The following is a 21,939-nucleotide window of genomic DNA, read 5'->3' as shown; positions in this document are numbered from 1 at the left end:
TAGTACGGAGTCAAGCTCCTCTACCCAGTGCGTGTCTGATTCCTTTAAGGACCGCACTAATATGGGTTTGATGCCGCTCATAAAAAGACCATTTGCTCGCTCGACTTGACCGTTAGTTTGCGGGTGATAGACAGAAGCATAATCGAGATTGATGCCCATGTTGCTGCACCAAAGTTTTACCTCGTCGGCTGTGAAGTTCGTGCCGTTGTTAGTGATGATGCTGTGGGGGATGCCATAACGGTGCACAACCCCAGATAGGAAGTCTATCACCGGTCCGGATTCAGCCGTTTTAACAGGTTTGGCTTCTATCCATTTGGTGAATTTATCCACCATGACCAGTAAGTATTTTTTCTTATGGGTTCCCCCTTTAAGGGGTCCAATCATATCAAGCCCCCAGACCACAAAGGCCAAGTAATGGGGATTGTTTGGAGAGCGGTAGGCGGCATATGGCTTTGGTTTGCAAAAAGCTGGCAACCGGCGCAATGTTGGACCAGATACTGTGCATCTGCTCGGGCCGTCGGCCAATAGAAACCTGTACGGAAGGCCTTGCTTACAAGGGCCCGGGCTGCGGCGTGGTGGCCGCCGAGTCCAGCATGGATTTCTGCCAAAAGCTTCCGCCTTCCAATTCGGAGGTGCACCTTTGAAGGACTCCGGTAGTGCTTTTCTTATAAAGCTCTCCCTCGTGGACCTTGTAGGCTTTAGATCGCCGCACTATGCAGCGTGCCTCATTTTGATCCTCGGGTAGTTCCTGCCTAGTTAGGTAGGCCAGGAATGGTTCTGTCCACGGGGCGATAACGGCCATTATCACGTGGGCTGAAGGTGTTATTTCGATGGCAGAGCCTCCGATTGTGTCAGAGTGTTCGGTATCTGGTGTTGTGTCCGGGTCCGGAATATTGTAACCGGTGTCCCCTTCCCATACCACGGATGGCTTAAACAGCCTTTCCAAGAAGATGTTAGGTGGGACAGGATCGCACTTAGCGCCGATACGGGCGAGGATATCCGCCGCCTGATTGTTTTCCCGAGCAACATGGTGGAATTCAAGCCCCTCGAACCGAGCTGACATTTTGAGGACGGTGTTGCGATATGCCGCCATTTTCGGATCATTGGCATCGAAGTCTCCATATATTTGAGATATTGTGAGGTTCGTGTCCCCACGCACCTCCAGGCGTTGAATGCCCATGGAAACTGCCATCCGGAGACCGTGTAGTAGGGCCTCATATTCGGTTGCGATGTTGGAGTCTGTGTATAGTATTTGGAGTACATATTGGACTGTATCTCCGGTGGGGGACGTAAGGACGACGCCAGCCCCCAGACCAGCCAGCATTTTAGAGCCGTCAAAGTGCAAGATCCAATTGGAGTACATGCCGTACTCTTTAGGGAGTTCGGCTTCTGTCCACTCGGCGATGAAATCGACCAGTACTTGTGACTTAATGGCTCGCCGTGGTCTATATGTTATGTCGAACGGGAGGAGCTCGATAGCTGATACCTCCATTTTGCATCATGCTTTTATATCGATATTTATTGCATTATGGGCTGTTATTTCACATTATGTCACAATACTTATGGCTATTCTCTCTTATTTTACAAGGTTTACATAAGGAGGGAGAATGCCGGCAGCTGGAATTCTGGGCTGGAAAAGGAGCAAATATTAGAGACCTATTCTGCACAACTCCAAAAGTCCTGAAACTCCACGGAACACCTTATAATAAATAGTGAAAAATCCTCGCCAAAGATGAAGACTAGGGGGCCCACACCCTGCTCACGAGGGTGGGGGGCGCCACCCCCCTAGGGCGCGCCCCCTACCTCGTGGGCCCCCTGGTGGCTCTCCGATGACCATCTTATGCTATATGAAGTCTTTCATCGAGAAAAAAAAATAAGAAGCAACCTTTCGGGACGAAACTCCGCCGCCACGAGGCGAAACCTTGGCGGATCCAATCTAGAGCTCCGGCAGAGCTGTTCTGCCGGGGAAACTTCCCTCCCGAAGGGGGAAATCATCGCCATCGTCATCACGAACGCTCCTCTCATCGGGAGAGGGCAATCTCCATCAACATCTTCATCAGCACCATCTCATCTCAAAACCCTAGTTCATCTCTTGTATCCAATTCTTGTCTCCAAGTCTGAGATTGGTGCTAGTAGGTTGCTAGTAGTGTTAATTACTCCTTGTAGTTGATGCTAGTTGGTTTAATTGGTGGAAGATCATATGTTCAGATCCTATATGCATATTAATACCCCTCCGATTATGAACATGTTTATGCTTTGTGAGTAGTTACGTTTGTTCCTGAGGACAAGGGAGAAGTCTTGCTATTAGTAGTCATGTGAATTTGGTATTCGTGCGATATTTTGATGAGATGTATGTTGTCTAGCCTCTATTGGTGTTATGTGAACGTCGACTACATAACACTTCACCATTATTTGGGCCTAGAGGAAGGCATTGGGAAGTAATAAGTAGATGATGGGTTGCTAGAGTGATAGAAGCTTAAACCCTAGTTTATGTGTTGCTTCGTAAGGGGCTGATTTGGATCCATATGTTTCATGCTATGGTTAGGTTTACCTTAATACTTTTGTTGTAGTTGCGGATGCTTGCAATAGAGGTTAATATTAAGTGGGATGCTTGTTCAAGTAAGAACAACACCCAAGCACCGGTCCACCCACATATCAAATTATCAAAGTACCGAACGCGAATCATATGAACGTGATGAAAACTAGCTTGACGATATTCCCATGTGTCCTCGGGAGCGCTTTTCCTTATATAAGAGTTTGTCCAGTCTTGTCCTTTGCAACAAAAAGGATTGGGCCACCTTGTTGCACTTTATTTACTTTTGTTTCTTGTTGCTCGTTACAACTTATCGTATTACAAAACTATCTGTTACCACTTATTTCAGTACTTGCAGAGAATACCTTACTAGAAACCGCTTATCATTTCCTTCTGCTCCTCGTTGGGTTCGACACTCTTACTTATCGAAAGGACTATGATAGATCCCCTATACTTGTCGGTCATCAATAGCCCATTTGGCAATCCGGCCCATGGCATCGCGGTTGTTTATTATGTCGTTGAGTGGTACTTTTGAGGCCACCGTAATTGAACACTCTTGAAAGTAGTGTCGTAATTTCCGGGATGCCATGAACACCGCGTATGCTATCTTTTGATATTGTGGGTACCGTGATTTGCATGGAGTGAGGACAGTGGATACATAATATACCGGCTTTTGAAGTGGGAATTTATGTCCGTCCATCTCTTGTTCGACGACGAGCACTGTGCTTACAACTTGGTGAGTTGCCACTATATATAACAGCATTGGTTCGCCGACATTTGGCGCGGCCAAGATTGGGTTGGTGGCCAGGATGGCTTTTATTTCTTCCAATCCGGCCGTGGCTGCGTCCGTCCACTCGAAGTGTTCGGTGTGCTGAAGAAGGCGATAAAGGGGGAGTGCCTTTTCTCCTAATCGGGAGATAAAGCGGCTTAAGGCCGCCACACATCCCGTTAACTTCTGGATTTTCTTGAGGTCAGTTGGGATAGCCAACTGCGAAAGAGCTCGATTTTAGCCGGATTTGCTTCAATTCCTCTACTGGAGACGATGAAGCCCAGGAGCTTTCCGGCGGGTACGCCGAAAATGCATTTTTCCGGATTGAGCTTAATGTCGTATGTTCGGAGATTGTCGAACGTGAGCCTCAAGTCGTCTATTAAGGAGTCGACGTGTCTGGTTTTAACGACCACATCGTCGACGTATGCCTCCACTATTTTGCCGATCTGCTTTTCCAGACATTTCTGAATCATGCGCTGATACATTGCACCGGCATTTTTGAGCCCGAAGGGCATTGTGTTAAAACAGAAGGGGCCATATGGAGTGATAAATGCCGTTGCTGCTTGATCGCACTCTGCCATCTTAATTTGGTGGTAACCGGAGTATGCGTCGAGGAAGCATAATGAGTCGTGTCCTGCGGTAGCATCGATAATTTGATCAATGCGAGGGAGGGGAAGGGATCCTTTGGGCAAGCCTTATTAAGGTCCTTGAAGTTGACGCATAGGCACCAGGATTTGTCCTTCTTTTGTACCATCACCAGGTTTGCTAGCCAGTCCGGATGCTTTATTTCTCTAATGAATCCGGCCTCCAGTAACTTGGCTAGCTCCTCTCCCATGGCTTGTCGCTTAGGTTCTGAGAAACGCCGAAGAGTCTGCTTGACTGGCTTAAATCCCTTTAGAATGTTAAGGATATGCTCGGTCAGCCTGTGTGGGATTCCTGGCATGTCTGAAGGATGCCAGGTGAATATGTCCCAATTCTCGCGCAGGAACTCCCATAGTACGGCGTCTATAGCGGGGTTTAATTGTGCCCCGACGGATGCTGTTTTTGTGGGGTCCATTGGATGGACTTGGAATTTGACTATTTCATCCGCTGGTTTAAAAGAGGTGGCTTGGATCTTTTGTCGAGTATCACGTCGTCCCTGTCCACTGTGGAGCGCAGCGCAGTTAATTCCTCCGCCACAAGGGCTTTGGATAATGCCTCGAGGGCCAGTGCGTCTATTTTGTTCTCGGTGCGAAGTGCTATGTCCGGATCACTAGCTAGAGTGATGATTCCATTGGGCCCGGGCATTTTGAGCTTCATGTACCCGTAATGGGGCATGGCTTGGAAGATCGTGAATGCCTCCCTCCCTAGAAGGGCGTGGTATCCGCTACTGAACGGGGCCACTTGGAATGTAATTTCTTCGGACCTGTAATTCTCCGGAGTGCCGAATACCACATATAGTGTGATTTTCCCAGCGCAACGTGCCTCCCGACTAGGGATGATTCCTCGGAAGGTCATGCTGCTTTGCTCAATACGGTTTCTGTCTATTTCCATTTTTCAAAGGGTCTCCTCATAGATGAGGTTTAATCCGCTGCCGCCGTCCATGAGCACTTCAGTAAGCCGAAAGCCATCCACAATTGGACTGAGGACCAAGGCGGCTGGTGCTCGGGCTGTTCGGAATTTAGGTTCGTCGCTGGCATTGAAGGTGATAGCCGTGTCGCTCCATGGATTTATTGCTGCCACGTGGCAGACTTCGGCGAGGCTGCGGAGTGCTCGCTTACGCCTGTTATTTGAGGCGAAGGTCTAGAAGACTTTTAGTACTGTATTGTTATCCACAGGATGGTGCTCTGTGGTGTTTTGAATGAGGAGATCCTCACCGCTCTTGCTCACCTGCCGGAGTACCCAACATGCTCTAAGGCTGTGTGTTGGTATGGTATCCGTTGTACTATGAATTTTGCAGGGCCCGTTAAGCCATCCCTGCAATACAGTTCCATGCCCTGTAGTGGGATTTTGCTTCTTTGTAATTGAGTCGGGCGACTTATGAGAGTGCACCCTTTTAGTTCGGACTAGGAGTTTTGTTAGAGCCGGATTATCCCAAAATTTTGTTTGGGTTTTCCAGGCGCTTTCTATCGCACAGTACTTCCATACTATGGCCGCCAAGTCAGCGAAGTGTGTAATGTCACAGCAACTTATGGCATTGAGGATTCCCTTGTCCGTGCAATTGTTGCAGAAGAACGAAATTGCGTCTTTCTCGCGACAGTCCTTGACCTTGTTCATTACAAGGAGGAATTTGGCCCAATAGTGATGTACTGTCTCTTGGGGCTCTTGCCTAATGCGGGAAAGATCGTTTTTATCTGGATGGGTGGGTGGATTTAAGTCCAGACCTTGACCCAATCTGAGACCCAGGGGCGGAGGAGTTTCCGATCTTGGAAGTTTGGGCTCCGGGATGTTGCCCCGCAGGTTCGGCATGCAGCCTGATTCTAGGTTCAGGTTTAGGGGGATGTCCTCCCGTGGATGCGTATCCGGCACGAAGAGCTCGGTAATCCAGACATAGTTCGTCCTCAGGATAGAAGAAGAATCGGCGCATTGCTCCTCTACCACCGTTATCTGATGGGTGACCGGCTGAGAGTTAATCTCCCTTTGGTCGGGTTTAAGCCCAATCCGATCGTAGTCCGTAGCGACTCCCAGAGCGGCGATGCGATCCAAGAGCTCATTCAAAGAGGAGAGCTCCATTGGATCCATCTGCTCGGTGAATTTCGAGCCGATGTGGAGGCTATTTTCGATGACCCGAGAAGTCATCGTCGGCGCAGCGGCCGAGCGGGCGGTCATGACGAAGCCGCCTAGTCGGAGAGTTTGGCCTATAGCCAGGGCTCCCCTAGAGGTGATGTTGTTCTTGACAACGAGACGAGCCATCCTTCCTTATGATGACGACACAGTGGAACTCTCAATGAAAGCACCAATGTCGGTGTCAAAACCGGCGAATCTCGGGTAGGGGGTCCCGAACTGTGCGTCTAAGGCGGATGGTAACAGGAGGCAGGGGACACGATGTTTTACCTAGGTTCGGGCCCTCTTGATGGAGGTAATACCCTACGTCCTGCTTGATTGATCTTGATGATATGAGTATTACAAGAGTTGATCTACAACGAGATCGTAGAGGCTAAACCCTAAAAGCTAGCCTATGGTATGATTGTTGTTGTCCTACGGACTAAACCCTCCGGTTTATATAGACACCGGAGGGGGCTAGGGTTACATAAAGTCGGTTACAAGGGAGGAGATCTACACATCCATATTGCCAAGCTTGCCTTCCACGCCAAGGAAAGTCCCATCCAGACACGGGACGAAGTCTTCAATCTTGTATCTTCATGGTCCAACAGTCAGGCCAAAGGATATAGTCCGGCTGTCCGGAGACCCCCTAATCCAGGACTCCCTCACCTTTTTTCCAGGTTCCTTCGGCGTCGGCCCCTTCGGCGCCGGCCCCCGCGCCCCTTCATCGAGCGATGTGCGACGGCACCCCCCCGGCCCGGCACCTTTTATCGCCACCACCGGGCTTCGTGACTCCCTCCCTCGAGGTCGAGTCTGAGCGGGCCCTCGGGTCCCCGTCTCCCTCATACGAGGTAGAGCCCGGCACCCTGCCTGCCACCCCTGCGACGGGCTTGACGTCAACCTCGCCCGTCGCCTCTTCCGCCGCCAGATCTGCTGTCGCGGCGGCCCCCGCCGCTACTGCCGTTGCTGCGGCCTCCGTCGCCGCGACCGCTGCGGCCCCCTCCGCCGCACTGGGTGCCCCCGCCGCCGCGGCCCCCATCGCCAGATCGGCCGGCGCTGTTGCCACCGCGACCCCACCGCCGTGGCACCCGCCGGCCCTGCTGCCCCATCACTTGGTGTGACCACCCGTGCCCGAGCAGGAGTGCTTCGGCCCAGCACGCGCTACTCCGCCGACAAGTATGTGTGCACCGCCTCGACATCAACGCCAATACCTGTCCCCATCTCCGCTCGTGCTGCCCTTCGGGATCCCCACTGGCTTGCTGCGATGCAGGAGAAGTTCGACGCCCCATGGTGCAACCGCACATGGCAGCTTGTTCCGCGACCCCCTCGTGCCAACATCATCTCTGACAAGTGGGTGTTTCGCCACAGGACTCGCCCGGGCGGTTCTCTCGAGCGCTACAAGGCTCGATGGGTGGTTCACGGATTTCGGCAACGCGCGGGCGTGGACTTCATCGACACCTTCGCCCCGCTTGTTAAACCGAGCACGATCCGCGCCATGCTCCGGTTGGCGGTCTCGCGCGCCTGTCCTGTGCACCAGTTGGATCTCTCCAACGCCTTCTTGCACGGCCACCTTGCCGAGCAGGTGTACTGTGAGAAGCCCACTGGCTTTGTCGATGCCGCGCACCCAGACTTTGTGTGCTTGCTCTCCCGTTCTCTTTACGGGTTGAAGTAGGCGCCTCGGACTTGGTATCAGCATATCGCAGCCTTCCTGCAGTCTTTGGGTTTTCGGTCCACTCGCTCCGATGCCTCACTATTCATGTATCATCAGGGAGCTAACTCTGCATATCTGCTGCTCTACGTCGACGACATCATCTTCATGGCGTCCACCCCCGATCTCCTTCAGCGGCTGACTACACGTCTTCGTGATGAGTTCGCCCTCAAGGACTTGGGGCCCCTGCACTACTTCCTCGGCATCGAGGTGGTCCGCCGGACTGATGGCTTCTTTCTGCCTCAGCAGAACTACGCCCACGAGCTCCTAGAGCGTGCTGGTATGCTTAACTGCAAGCCGACACCCACACCCGTCGACACGAAGGCGAAGGTCTCTGCTCTGGAGGGGTCTCTCGCGTCTGATGGAGCGTTTTATCGCTCCATTGTTGGTGCTTTACAGTACCTGACGCTGACTCGACCTGACCTGCAGTACGCTGTTCAGCAGGTGTGCCTTGACATGCACGCCCCGCGTGACTCCCACTGGACCTTGATGAAGCGTATTCTCCGTTATATACGCGGCATCATGTCCTTGGGACTCACCCTGATGGCCTCCGCCTCGACCGACCTCGTGGCCTACTCGGATGCCGACTGGGCTGGCTGCCCCGACACTCGACGCTCCACGTCAGGCTACTGCGTCTACCTTGGGCCCTCGTTGATCTCTTGGTCATCGAAGCAGCAGCCCACGGTCTCCCGCTCCAGTGCCGAGGTAGAGTATCGCGCCGTGGCTAAGTGCTCTTGGCTTCGTCAGCTGCTGAGTTGCTTTGTAATGTTCATAAAGCTACTCTTGTCTATTGTGATAACGTCAGCGCGGTCTACCTTTTCGCCAACCCGGTGCACCATCGTCGTACGAAGCATATTGAGCTCGATATTCACTTCGTGCGTGAGCAGGTTGCCCTTGGCCGTGTTCGGGTTCTTCACGTGCCGACGCCGCAACAGTTTGCTGATGTGATGACTAAGGGATTGCCTACTTCCGTCTTCGAGGAGTTTTGGTCCAGTCTCTATGTATCTGACGACGCTTCGACTGCGGGGGGGTGTTGAGTTGTATTTTGTGTTGCATGTATTATGTGTTGTGGCCCACCTTCTAGTTGTGTATAGTTGAGGTTGAGGCCTACCCTGTACTTATATATACGTGCACCAACACCCCATCAATACAACAATTATTGTATTGGCAAAACATCTCTCTACACATCGTATGCTATGCTTCCTTGGGAAGAACGTTACGATCGTACATCGCTTCCTGTTATATCTATGCTAGGAAAGCTCAAAGCAAAACTAAAAAAATCATTTTCTACGCACGTGAGCGAATGACAATCGTATTTCTATACAACTCAGAAAGAATTATTTCAGAGGAGGATGAGACGCTATAAATAAAAAATATTCTTCTCGATTTTTTGCGACTCCAGCGGAACCAGTCGCCGAACTGGCTGGTGGTCGATGAGTGAGAGGCCGGGAGGACTCGATCTACAGCCTCGTGGGGGAAAAGGAGGAGCAGGCACTGCATCTCGGCAAGTTAGTGGGAGACCTGCCGGCGAATAGCGTTTAGCACCAAGGTTGATCTGTAGGAAACATGCACTGGCCGACGAGCACCGGCGACCAATCCCCTCATAGGCCTGGCACCGGATGTGGTGATGTGGTCACTGTTGGGGAACGTAGTAATTTCAAAAATTTCCTACGCATGCGCAAGATCATGGTGATGCATAGCAACGAGAGGGGTGAGTGTTGTCCACGTACCCTCGTAGACCGAAAGCAGAAGCGTTAGCACAACGCGGTTTATGTATTCGTACATCTTCACGATCCGACCGATCAAGTACCGAACGTACGGCACCCCCGAGTTCAGCACACGTTCAGCCCGATGACGTCCCTCGAACTCCGATCCAGCCGAGTGTTGAGGGAGAGTTTCGTCAGCACGACGGCGTGGTGACGATGTTGATGTTCTACCGACGCAGGGCTTCGCCTAAGCACCGCTATAGTATTATCGAGATGACTATGGTGGAGGGGGGCACCGCACACGGCTAAGAGATGATCAACTTGATCAACTTGTGTGTCTAGAGGTGCCCCCCTGCCCCTGTATATAAAGGAGCAAGGGGGGAGGCGGCCGGCCTAGGAGGAGGGCGCGCCAAGGGGGGAGTCCTACTCCCACCGGGAGTAGGACTCCTTTCCTTGTTGGAGTAGGAGTGAAGGAAAGAGGAGGAGAGGGAGAAGGAAAAGGGGACTGCACCCCTTGTCCAATTCGGACCAGAGGGGGGGGCGCAGGCCTCCTTCCTTTTGGCCTATCTCCTCTATTCCCGTATGGCCCAATAAGGCCCATATACTCCTTGGCGAATTCCCGTAACTCTCCGGTACTCCGAAAAATACCCAAATCACTCGGAACCTTTCCGAAGTCCGAATATAGTCGTCCAATATATCGATCTTTACGTCTCGACCATTTTGAGACTCCTCGTCATGTCCCCGATCTCATATGGGACTCCGAACTCCTTCGGTACATCAAAACATATAAACTCATAATATAACTATCATCGCAGCGTTAAGCGTGCGGACCCTACGGGTTCGAGAACTATGTAGACATGACCGAGACACGTCTCCGGTCAATAAACAATAGCAGAACCTGGATGCTTATATTGGCTCCTACATATTCTACGAAGATCTTTATCGGTCAGACCGCATAACAACATATGTTGTTCCCTTTGTCATTGGTATGTTACTTGCCCGAGATTCGATCGTCGGCATCTCAATACCTAGTTCAATCTCGTTACCGGCAAGTCTCTTTACTCGTTCCGTAATACATCATCCCGCAACTAACTCATTAGTTGCAATGCTTGCAAGGCTTAGGTGATGTGCATTACCGAGAGGGCCCAGAGATACCTCTCCGACAATCGGAGTGACAAATCCTAATCTCGAAATACGTCAACCCAACAAGTACCTTCGGAGACACCTGTAGAGCACCTTTATAATCACCCAGTTACGTTGTGACGTTTGGTAGCACACAAAGTGTTCCTCCGGTAAATGGGAGTTGCATAATCTCATAGTCATAGGAACATGTATAAGTCATGAAGAAAGCAATAGCAACAAACTAAACGATCAAGTGCTAAGCTAACGGAATGGGTCAAGTCAATCACATCATTCTCCTAATGATGTGATCCCATTAATCAAATGACAACTCATGTCTATGGTTAGAAAACATAACCATCTTTGATCAACGAGCTAGTCAAGTAGAGGCATACTAGTGACACTCTGTTTGTCTATGTATTCACATATGTATTATGTTTCCGGTTAATACAATTCTAGCATGAATAATAAACATTTATCATGATCTAAGGAAATAAATAATAACTTTATTATTGCCTCTAGGGCATATTTCCTTCAGTCACATAAGGTGGGCACTATCTGGTAGAGCCTCTTGAGGGCGGCATGATTTCCCGAAGTGCATCCATGCTAGTGCGGTCATAGCCCATGCTCCTCCTCGCGGCCTCGCGGCTCTGTGCCTCTCTGATTCCCACTCTGCCTGTTTCTTGCAAAGTGTGCGCAAGTGTGAAACCGTCCCCAAAGGACCAAATCCCAAACTCCCTCGTGGCTGTGATGTGAGATCTGAGCATTAAATATGCCAGCGGGTGCGTCGTCAAATTCTTGATGAATTACGTTGCATGTCACCTATTTGAATGAATGCGTGGATGAACCAAAAGCTTGCTAGTACTAATTTTCTATGCAAGGTGGAACAGATCTTTAGTATTGAGTTGTATAGTTGGTTGTAGGTTAGTGCACCTAATTTGACTCTGCTATAACTGAGTACAAGACCGTACATGGAAGCCTACTGTTTCCTACATTACGATATTAATTAGCATCACATATTTTCTATGGTAAGCTGATCATCATGAAAGTTATCTATATCTGTGTCTGGCAAACTATCCTTTTTTTAGTCTTACTTTCTATTGGAAATTTGCAGTTGTCACATTAACATCAAGATTGTGGAGATAGTACGAGCTGATTTTTTCATACTCAGGTTGCATGTGCCCAAACCCCAATGTAACTGTTTCATTTTACTATATATCAAGTTACAAATATTTATGAGATGAAATTGCATGCTACCTTTCAAAGCACATATATAATTTTTTGGCAATCCTATTAAATTAAACCATGCATTAATACATGATCGATTATAGTTAAAAATGTTAGGATTTAATTAGTTTCCTTAATTAATTATGTAATCTATGTTCAAAAAAATTAACTATGTAATCCTCCCTATGTAATGTTGTGTGCGGTTGATTTGGCAACTGTCACGACGCTCCCACGATTGTATAACTGTCCCCGACGGTTGCTCCCGAAACGCTGCCTCCTATGTCGGTTTGTAGAGGCGACGTTTCACGTTGTATAAATAGTTGATTGTCGATGGAATAAAGAACATAGTTCGATTCATTTGCTTCTCTCTCGATCGCTCTCAGATTCTACTTCGAACACGTTATCAGCACTGCCTCTGCCGAGAGCGATAGAGGAGAGGAACTGAGAAGGAGGACACGAACAAGGAAAAGGTGAGATGCCTCGCCTACCGATGTTCCTTCGCCGCCTGCTGCGGAACGACGGCCGTCGCTGCCGCTTCGTAGCACACCACCGCCGGCACGGTTTTGGTGAACGTCGGCGTTTCGACGGTCGGCGGTACGGGCTAGGCCACTTCATTGGCCGCTGCCACGGCACCGGAGGCTACCGTGCGCGCAGCCATGGTACGCCGGCCCGGCACAGGCCGCGCCACCATCGGCGTTTTGGTGCTCTACGCATGGGTGGGTTATCTGCCCCTTGCACGAGTACGGCTCCGCCGCTGGCGTGGACGCTGTTGGGCAGTCGCCCACATCCGTTTTCGGTTTTGGCTCGACCAGCGCCGCGGTCGCCGATGCCAACGCCATGGCGCCGCGCCTTCTGCCTCAGACCCCTGCGGTTGTTGAGATTGAAGGCGACGCCCTCGCCCATGTATCCACGCCGACCGGGGCCTCCATGTTCACCTTCGGCTCCGGCGTGAGGAGCATGACAAGCGCCCTGGCCGCGTCTCCGTCATCGCCGCGCGCCGATGCCAATGTGCTCCGCCTGCCGTCTCCAACTCCGGACACGCCACCTCCTTCACCGCACGCAGGCGCTCACCGCCGCCTTTTGGCCATCGGCCTCCCGCTAGCCAGCCCGCCGGCAGACTCGCCAACGAGCAGCCGCGGCCACCGCGCTGGCACCTGGAGCCTGGCCGCCGGGCTCACGAACGGCGCCTCCAACGGCGTCGCCCCGGGGACCCTGCTCCCTGGTGGATCCCCGACAAGGAAGAGGGCGGCCAGAACACTACTCGCTGTTGGTGAGCTCTGGTGCAGTGGTACTGGAGGAAGTCGCATGGTGGTCTCCGCTATTTTGGTGGAGGATTTGGGGATCGAGAGACTACTTGTTTCCTCTCTCTCCTTATCTCATTGACTCACCGGACAGACTGCATACGTGCCATGTGCATGCGGCACACCAGCAGACTTTCCTATCTATTGAACTAGCAACTTACTTTATTGCTTCGTCACTACTAGTTCAGCTTATTAGCAAATTAGTCTGTTAACAGTAGTTCTAGCAGTAATTTACTTCCTGTTATAGACACTGTTGATTACAGTACAAGTCTTCCAGTACTGTTTTTCAGTTCAAGTACTATGTGTATCACTGAAAATGTGTGATGTAATATATTTTCGTGTGTGTACATGTTGAGATTTATTACATTCACCGTTTGCAATTGAGATTTTAAATCTCTTGCAAATTTACAATGCAAAATTCAAAGTGATTTCCTCAAATTGATGTTTTGGGATCATGAGGTAGAATGTAGATTTATCTACACCTACTGTTTACGCCTACATTTTGTCATTTTGACATTATGATTGCCAATGTGCTCTCCCATGCATTTTAATTAAGTTATGGCATAAGGCATTCGAAGTGTGAGTATCTTATACTCCGCTAATACAGCTAGATCTACTCCAAAATTGTTGGAAATATGCCCTAGAGGCAATAATAAAAGTATTATTATTATATTTCTTTGTTCATGATAATTGTCTTTATTCATGCTATAACTGTATTATCCGGAAATCGTAATACACGTGTGAATACATAGACCATAATATGTCCCTAGTAAGCCTCTAGTTGACTAGCTCGTTGATCAACAGATAGTCATGGTTTCCTGGCTATGGACATTGGATGTCATTGATAACGGGATCACATCATTAGGAGAATGATGTGATGGACAAGACCTAATCCTAAGCATAGCACAAGATCGTGTAGTTCGTTTGCTAGAGCTTTTCCAATGTCAAGTATCTTTTCCTTTGACCATGAGATCGTGTAACTCCCGGATACCGTAAGAGTGCTTTGGGTGTATCAAACGTCACAACGTAACTGGGTGACTATAAAGGTGCACTACAGGTATTTCCGAAAGTGTCTGTTGGGTTGACACGGATCGAGACTGGGATTTGTCACTCCATATAACGGAGAGGTATCACTGGGCCCACTCGGTAATGCATCATCATTATGAGCTCAAGGTGACCAAGTGGTTGATCACGGGATCATGCATTACGGTACGAGTAAAGTGACTTGCCGGTAATGAGACTGAACAAGGTATTGGTATACCGACGATCGAGTCTCGGGCAAGTAACATACCGATTGACAAAGGGAATTGTATACGGGGTTGTTTAATCCTCGACATCGTGGTTCATCCGATGAGATCATCATGGAGCATGTGGGAGCCAACATGGGTATCCAGATCCCGCTGTTGGTTATTGACCGGAGAGTCGTCCCGGTCATGTCTACATGTCTCCCGAACCCGTAGGGTCTACACACTTAAGGTTCGGTGACGCTAGGGTTGTGAAGATATGTATATGCAGTAACCCGAATGTTGTTCGGAGTCCCGGATGAGATCCCGGACGTCACGAGGAGTTCCGGAATGGTCCGGAGGTAAAGAATTATATATAGGAAGTGCAGTTTCGGCCATCGAGACAAGTTTCGGGGTAATCGGTATTGTACCAGGACCACCGGAAGGGTCCCGGGGGCCCACCGGGTGGGGCCACCTGTCCCGGGGGGCCACATGGGCTGTAGGGGGTGTGCCTTGGCCTGCATGGGCCAAGGGCACCAGCCCCAAAAGCCCATGCGCCTAGGTTTCCACAAAAGGGAAGAGTCCCAATGGTGGAAGGCACCTCTAGGTGCCTTGGGGGGGGAGGGAAACCTCCCCTTGGCCGCCGGCCCTAGGAGATTGGATCTCCTAGGCTGGCGCACCCCCCCTTGGCCCTCCTATATATAGTTGAGGAGAGGGAGGACTTCATACCTCAGCCTTTGGTGCTTCCCTCTCCCCTGTTACATCTCTCCCTCGTAGTACACGGCGAAGCCCTGCTACTGTGACGCCCTGCATCCACCACCACGCCGTCGTGCTGCTGGATCTTCATCAACCTCTCCTTCCCCCTTGCTGGATCAAGAAAGGAGGAGACGTCATCCGTTCCATACATGTGTTGAACGCGGAGGTGCCGTCCGTTCGGCGCTTGGTCATCGGTGATTTGGATCACGTCGTGTTCGACTACATCAACCCCGTTCTTTGAACGCTTCCGCTCGCGATCTACAAAGGTATGTAGATGCATCTGATAACTTGTTGCTAGATGAACTCCTAGATGGATCTTGGTGAAACGAGTAGGAAATTTTTTGTTTTCTGCTACGTTCCCCAACAAAAATTTCTTTTGGAGATTATCTACAACATGCCATACTTAACAATTTGAGATTCACACTAACGTTTCAAAGCCAACTTCTTGAAATTTCCTTTGATTTTGCTAAGTTCATTACAACACTAACCATGATGGTCTTTAATTTACTGACTGTAAATTAATTATCTCTGGTTTACCCATAGAGGTAACATATGGCTATAGAGTTTGAGGCATTCGCCCTCAATGGCAATCACCGCCCTATTTGGGCCATGGACATCTTGATTGCTCTTGTGTCTCGTGGGATAATGTGTGCAATCCTGGATTCACCTCTGGTCAGGATCACAACACTAACAGGAAAATTGTGTCTCATATATCATAAGGCATTAGATCCAGATCTCAGCATCTGGTTATTCAGTATCAGCAATTCCTGGGATACAATGAACCTCAAGGGAAAAGGTTTGAATCTTACTTCAACCTTCAATCCGACATCACCAGCTATGACGAGACCCTATGGGCATGGAGAATGTGATGGTTGATATGCCTCAACCGACATGTTTGGAGACTATGAATAGTCTTTCAATCTCCTGAGTGGTCAATATAATTAATGTCCATTTACGATGTTGTGACAACAACATAAGTATTGTTGTCATAATATATTGTATATCACAATATATTGTATCAACACTTTGGTACAAATACATTTGTATGTATTCTATATATCTGACAGTGATTTTCATATTGAGAATCTTCATGTCTATATATAGATTTCTACGGGAGTCAATCCGATGAAAAATGATATGTGCCTTGTGGACATATGCACCACAAACTCTATACTCAGGGAAGTCCAATGTTTCCACTCATTGAGAGAAAGGAGATATTTTAAAATCTCTAGACCTGATGAGGTATTTGTTGTCTCAACTCAAGTCATATTTATTATCCCTGTGGGTACTCGAGTAATGTTGGGATGCTTTATTTCTTCCTAGGTTTAACTCGTACCCTACTAAACTATGGAGGTATCCGTCAAAATAGTTTCCATAGCGAAACTTATGATGACAACCAAGAGAAATACTTCTCTTTGCCATATGCAATGAATATGGCAAGCACATTCTCTATGTATCATCTAGATTGCACTACACATACTACAAAGCCCGTACCACATGTTGCATCCAAGATAGTTTTCCAGAATGTCTTGTATATGACAAACTTGGCATACTCGCCTTGGTCATCGAGACATTGGGTTGAAACCGAAACTATCAGCAATTCCAATAATTTATGATTATTATGATGCTAAATTCTAACAACATTTGGATTTTATGTGCACTACAAGTGACACAGGGAAGCTAATTTTAAGGCTCACACACCTTAAAGTCTAAGCTGAACCACTCAGACTCCTTAAATGCATCAAGTTGAGATAAGTGGCTCTTCCCATCCATTGACTAGACTATTTAGGTATTCCATGGTTCTAAAAGACATATGTACATGATGGTCTTAAGTGTGCGCTTTATTCACACAAAACCATTGGCTCATTATCCTGACATCGATTTCAAGAAAATTGTATGGATAGCATTGCAGAATTCTCCTTGAGTGCCTTTCTCTATGGCCTCCGGATTGAAGTTTAGCAATTTGTCCTAATGTTTGGACTCAAAATGGTTTGGTAGAATCAAGCTCATTGCATTATCTTTACTCTGGAATTGCAAATTACCAACTTTACGTTGGAGTCATGTAGTTTTACACGCTCATGACCAAACTGCATAATATTATTCCCCTCTGTCTTTGATACGTGGAAATCTACCAAGTATTTATTATCTGCGGTAATTCAGTTACACACCGATATCACCACCCCGACATACATCATTGGCCCCTCAACATATAGTTGGGATCTATGTGAGGAATAATTGTATTACCGTCAATACCTCAAGCCCTCACGTGGGAAGTTATTCAAGGCCAGTATGTTGATTCAATGAGGAATATTTCCAGGCATTAGGGGGAGAATTCAAGTACCATAAAGAATGCCAGGAAATTAGTGGAATGTTAAACACATTTCGGCCTCATATCCACATACTCAAAGAGCTGAACCATGCGTTTAGAAGTTTTGCAACATATTGCAAATAACCTGCCAGATTCATTTACTGACTATAAAGGTCTCACACAATCCTACAATCCTACAAAAGTACGCCTGAAAGAGTGGAGGTACCAACAAAATCCACTCCACTCCCCATTCAAAGCAACAGGGGGAGATGTATGGCAGAAGTACATCAGGATTCAGCTTCTCGCAAGCAAGGATATCAAGGCTTGTGAATCAGTAAATGCAAGTCAACTTCACGTTGGCAGACACCTAATGGGTAGTATACACCCAGTGGATGGGAAACCTCCACAAACCCAGGTCATAGTGCACACAATGACCGGGTCATCGGAATACCCGACTCAGCCGCATTGGGAAATCGCGAGCAGTCACCATGGGTAACGATATTTCCATCAACTCTATATTGATATATAGATTTTGGAGAAACATATAACCAAAAGTCTACAATTGTCGACATACATTTCTCAACTAGATTGCAAAACCTTTCAAATGATTCAGATCCAAAGACCACGGCCATGGCAAAGTGTGAACAACACTCAGACTAAACTCAAGCAAAGGGTATAATCTAGGTAGAAATGATCTTGCTCAATAATGGGAAGGTATTCGTAAGCAATACCTACACCAGTTTTCTTTTGGAAACAGGATTGAGAACAACAAGGTGGTGAAACAGGGAGCAAGTATTGTAGCACAAGGGTTCACGCAGAGACCCAACTATTCTCCGGAGGTGGAATCTCTTTTCGATAACTTATATCATTGGCAGTACAAAATCATCTATCTCTGCAGTTGATAGATGTAGTGATTACATATCCATGTGGATCACTAGATTCAGACATATATGATTGATTCCCGATGGAATCTCAATTCTGAATCGAAATACAAAATGCAACATACATTGTGTAAAAACAGTAAGTCACCATACGACTTATTGTTGTCAGTACAACTAACGTAGTGAGATCCTTATACACAAGGATTACTCCTACAATGATGATTATCCATGTTTGTGAGTCTACAATGATCACACATGTAATCATCTAAGTGACGAAGTTTAAAATGAAGGATTTGGGTAAACCAAAATACCGCCCGTTACTACAAACTGAGCACCTTCATTCATACATTATGGTATACTATGTTGTCTATATCCATAATATATTGGAGAAATTCATTGTGGACAAATCTTATCCATCGATAACTCTCATGGTAGTTCATTCTCTAGACGTAGAGAAAGATCTATTTAGACCAAGAGATGATGGAAATGAGATATTGGGACTCAATGTTCCATAATGTCATTGGATCCACCAAACACAATTGGTTGGTACTCAAGAATATCTTTCGATATCTCTAAGGCATCAAACATCTTGTCCTGGTTTTTCAGTTTCACAGAAATGTGAACACCGATATCATTGGATACATCGATCAGATCCCCTACAATGTCAGATCATAGACAAGCTTAGTGTTCCTACTAGGTGTGGTAGCCCTCTCATGAAGAGTCTTCGAAATAGACCTCATGGCTACATCCACGAACTATTATCTCAATGATAATGTTTCTTGTGTTGCCCGGATGCAAACAGGTTACATAATAAGCAATATCACTATATTGCATATCTTGCAAGTCAAATCATGCGATTGATTTGTTCATCGGGTCTCTACCAACTTCTATGTTCTAGAAATGTGTTCATGGAATTGGTAGGTGACGACTTCAAATTTTGCAAGAATCAGGGGGAGTATCTTCCTGAATTGTTCCTATTCGATGCATCATATTATACTATTTTTCCCTTCATGAGTTTACTTTACAGGTTCTCATAAAGGTTTTTAATGAGGTAATATCAACATGAGATCATACGTCATACTTTCGATTTTCCCCACCAGGTTTTTTAGGGAAGTATAGACGACATATTTATTGCCCTCTAAATTCTATGGATATACTTCATATCGAGTTAACAGAGGCAATAATCATTACGTTGGATCATTTTCTCCTTATTTTCCCACAAGGTTTGAAGGAGTTTTACCAACATATCCTACACTACTCCTCATATTTTTCCCACAGGGTTTTTGGAGGAGACTATTCCAAGGATGTTCAATCGTAAGTACAAGGAAGGATTAGGGGGGGTGTTAGGATTTAATTAGTTTCCTTAATTAATTATGTAATCCTCCCTATGTAATGTTGTGTGCGATTGATTTGGCAACCGTCACGACACTCCCACGGTTATATAACCATCCCCGACGGTTGCTCCTGAAACGCTGCCTCCTATGTCGGTTTGTATAGGCGACGTTTCACCTTGTATAAATAGTTGATTGTCAATGGAATAAAGAACACAGTTCGATTCATTTGCTTCTCTCTCGATCGCTCTCAGATTCTACTTCGAACAAAAAAACACATGTATATAGAGGATAAACGACGATCTGGATGGGGTGTTGTGTTGAAATAGAGGAGATGGACATGTTCGAGGAGGGGGTTTAAAGCTATGCATACTAGGCTAAGGACATGTAGTATTTCTTTTCACATATTGCAACGCACAGGCATGTTTGCTATTTTAACCTATCTAATAGTAAAACCAAAAGTTGTATGTTTCAATACTAATATACTAGACATATTGTTGAGACGCTATAATATCAGAGGACTATAATTTATGATATTTTTTTCTCCGTTGCAACACACGGACATGTTTGCTAGTTATAGATTATAGATTGGAGGGAGTACAATATACTATCTCCGTACTGATTTATTAGTCCTCCTCATATTTAGGGTCATATTTTGACCAGGATTTTCACTAACAAAAAAAGTTATACATGACAAAAATAATATCATCTGAAACTATGTTCAAATGTGAATCCATGATATAATTTTTGTGGCATGCATTAATACTTTGTTAGTTAAATTTATGGTTAAAGTTTGACACAAAATACGAAGGAGGCCAATAAACAGAGATGGAGGTAGTAGCCTGGAATGTGTTGCGATTGAGAATTTGAGGTTGTGAGTTTATTTTCATGGAAAATATATTAATTCAATTGTGACACACAAGACCTGGATGAGATACACAAAGTACATTTTTAGAACGAAAGCTTAAAAAGAATCTGGCTTTGAATTAACCAAACCATCAACTGATAAGGCTTTTACATTGACCAACATAGAAATCAAAAGACAAAAGTAACAGCAAGATGATACATAATGTTGTGTAAATAGCTAACGGACTTCAACAAAACTACTGGCAAAGATATGGGAAGTATATCACTATTACAACTAGAGGTTGAAGAAACCCTCCAAAGTGAGCAAACCACCACGCATGACACCATCAAAAACTTGCAGAAAAGAACATCAGCAGTTGGAGGAGCACCTTTGTCAGCTATATGAGCTATGGCCATCGATGCTGACCTCCTCCATCTCTGAAGGGGGCTCCCTGCCCCCTCGCCTGAAGGGTGCCGGTCCGTCGAAATGTGAAGACGCCCACCTGAGGGCTAAAGTGAGACCGATGCAATTGCCATCCGAAAGATCACACGGACACCACCACCAAGTTATAACGAGCTCAACCAAGGAAAACTTCAGGACTGATTGAGACTTTATTTTCATGGAAATATATTAATTAGGATGTAACACATGAAACTTGGATGGGTCACATGGAGTACATTCAAACAACAATGTTTATTTTCATGAAAAATATGTTAATTAGGATGTGACACACGAAACCTGGATGGGATACAGAGAGTACATTCAAACAACAATTTACGTGTTCAGGCAAAGACAGACAAATCAATGCACAAATTAACCAGGGACTAACTGAGGGTAACATCAAGTGTGAATGTATCCGGTGCATCTATCCTTGTGGTGCTACCGATGCACTAAACTCCCGTGCCACACTATAAAATATTGAAAAAATAACACATTCACACCCTGGACGGAGGCAGGAATCATGCACGAGGACCGGGGCCATTGCTAGAAGGAAAACGTTGGAGGGGCCAACCACATAAATTTAAAGCATTTTGAGCTAGTAATCTAGGGATGTTTTAGAAAAAATTGAGCATGGGGGAGCCATGGACCCAGCTCCGTCACTGATTCATACAACATCAATGTATGCCGTCACAAAAGTTCGAATCAAAATTCAAAAAATATCTTAGAAAAAGATGACATATTCGACAATGATTAGTACATAATAGAAATTGGGTTTTAGATTTGGCCCACTATCACATTGATGTCCAATTTGTTATTTTTTTTGTATCTCGAGCAAATACATAATCCCTATGAAATAAATCCAGAAAAATGTGTGCATCAAAAACAAGTCTAAGACTTAAACCTTGGGTTGGTTCCACTAGAAAAAACTCCTGTACCAGTGCACTTAAACTCTACGCTCAGTTCGCTTTGGACGGAGGTAGTAACATTTTTATTTCCATAGAAGTAATTTAGGTGTTCTTCACAACAACAAGTTAATCGGTTGACAAG

Source organism: Triticum urartu, chromosome 3A (genome assembly GCF_056163025.1).
Source record: "Triticum urartu cultivar PI428250 chromosome 3A, HENAU_Tu73, whole genome shotgun sequence".
Lineage (NCBI taxonomy): Eukaryota > Viridiplantae > Streptophyta > Magnoliopsida > Poales > Poaceae > Triticum > Triticum urartu.
Note: the sequence above shows the minus strand (reverse complement) of the source record.